Below are 2500 nucleotides of genomic sequence, written 5' to 3'. Positions count from 1 at the left end.
CTACTTTTCAGGAGAAGCAAAATAAACTTTTAATTATGTAATACAGTCTCCCATGGAACTTTTGAACGAGGTATTTAGCAATGAATTTATATTTCATGATTAAATGTAGTACGTGACATCTCATATTAAAAAATACATTTATTATAAACATGCTTTGTACCTATTGAAAAATAAATTTGGAATTATGACGTTATTGCCTTGAGCGACATCTAGGGGCCAGTTTTGCTACTAGAGTTATGGCGTTCTTACCACAAATATATATAGAAAATGGCAAATTCAGTGGTATAAATAACTCAAATTCTTCAATTTTTGAGTTATGTCATTGTTGAAATGAATGAGCGATATATATATTTATATATATATATATATATATATATATATACATATATATGTATTTATATATATCTTTCACGCTATCCTTTTCCTATCATGCTCTTATTATTGATAATAACGATGCTCGAGGGTAGATGAAAAAAATGAAATATATTGAATTTCTTTGAAAATAGAATATATATTTAATGTACAGGAAAATAACAGAATGAATTCCATATTAGAGCAAGCAGAGGTAGAAAAGATGGCGAGTAAGCCAGGTTTATAAAGGCTTAAAGACGGAGGTGTTGTTGGAGATCAGAAACAGGATATTTTTAATTATATGCTTCTTTATTACGAATTATTATTAATCATATGTTTGTTTATTACGAATTATTATCAATTATATATATGTTTGTTTATTAGTTCTCATTGTCTATTTATTTATCTTACCTGTTCATTTAATTATCTATTTATTTTTCAATTTGTTATTATTTTTTCACATCTGAACTAGTTATGGACCAAAAGGTCTCCTGTCGGTATGTTCTTACATAGTAAAACTTTGTAAAAAAAAAAAAAAAAAAAAATCAGCATTTGATCAAACAGGAAAAGGTGTTGTGAGCTGAAATCCAAAAATTAGCGTTAAAAATCGGTCATAAAAACATATCATATAGAAAAATTAAAACTGGATTTAATAAAAGAAAAAATCTGATGCATTCTATATACATACTCCTTCAACGCTCCAATGTTCTTTACGATAAATTTTCTAACACTTAACTATTTTATCTAGCTCGGAGCGAAGATCAACGGATTGAAAGGCTAAAAAAGTTTAATTACTCTTGCACAGTCTTGTGACAGATTCTGTCATTTCCCTTCCATCGTGCTTAAGCGAGAAGCTTTTCTTCAGAGCGCTCCTGCTTTCAAATTCAGTTGGTGGACGGATGCAGACAAATGGATGCGGTTAAGTTGGCTTGTACGGATGCATAATTGGTTACAAAGGATTATAAAGGCGGAGCATGCCGACAGGAGACCTTTTGGTCCATAACTAGGTCGGATGCGAAAAAATATATAATAATGATAAAAAATAAAATAGAATAAAAATTATAATAACATAAATAATAATAAATAAAATAAATTAATGCATAGGTATAGTTAAATGATAAAGAAACAGGTAAATAGTAAATAATAATAAACTGACAGATAGATAATAATAAATGAAAATTAAGCAAATAATAAACAGACAAATAACTAGGTCGGATGCGAAAAAAATATATCTAATGATGAAAAATAAAATAAAATAAAATAAAATAACAACTATAATAACATAAATGATAATAAATAAAATAAATGAATGCATAGGTATAGCGAGATGATAAACAAACAGGTAAATAGTAAATGATAATAAATTGACAGGTAAATAATAATAAATGAAAATCAAGCGAATAATAAATAAACAGATAAATAATAACATGAATAAAATCACCTGGTAGTAGTAGAAGAACCAGTGAAGATAAGAATTGTTTTCCACTCAGATAAACAGCATCGATCGACGGTAGTTAGAAGAAGCAACTGATACAGAAAACAGGACGAAGGATTAACGAAGCGATAGATTGAAACAACGCCGATTTCCCGCCCGAGTGGTTGACAGACATATTTTGAGGTTCTTTGAATAAATAAAGAACTAATAGACTGCCTGTCTTAATGTTCATCATTTCATTTATTTCTAAATAGTTCTAATTTTCTTTTCATTCTATTCTATCATGAAGTCTCATTTTATTTGGCATTATTCAGCTATATACTATTTTGATTATATCTTCATTAACTTTTTTATTTATTGATTTATTTATTTTTATTTATCTTATCTATTTATTTATTTATATTACAATAGGTTTAATCTTTTGTCCCACTTTCATTTTGTTTCATTGCCTTTAAGTTACCCTTTTTTCAGTCGGCGTGTTGTCTGTAGTCATCATTATATCCGATAAATCAATACCGGTCACCAACCTTTCAAACACAAATACTGTATCTTTATTTAATTCACGTTTTCTGTTTCCTGTTATTTCCGTTCTCTACGCGCGCTCCTCTACTAAAGATAACAGTTAAGAAATGGAAAATAAAAACAGAATCTAAGTCTAAACCTAATTCCAAATCTAGATATTAGTAGATATAAATATGAATATGAATATAAATA

This window comes from Oratosquilla oratoria, chromosome 13 (genome assembly GCF_046742065.1).
Source record: "Oratosquilla oratoria isolate Oo_2021 chromosome 13, ASM4674206v1, whole genome shotgun sequence".
Lineage (NCBI taxonomy): Eukaryota > Metazoa > Arthropoda > Malacostraca > Stomatopoda > Squillidae > Oratosquilla > Oratosquilla oratoria.
This window is presented reverse-complemented; position numbering follows the sequence as displayed.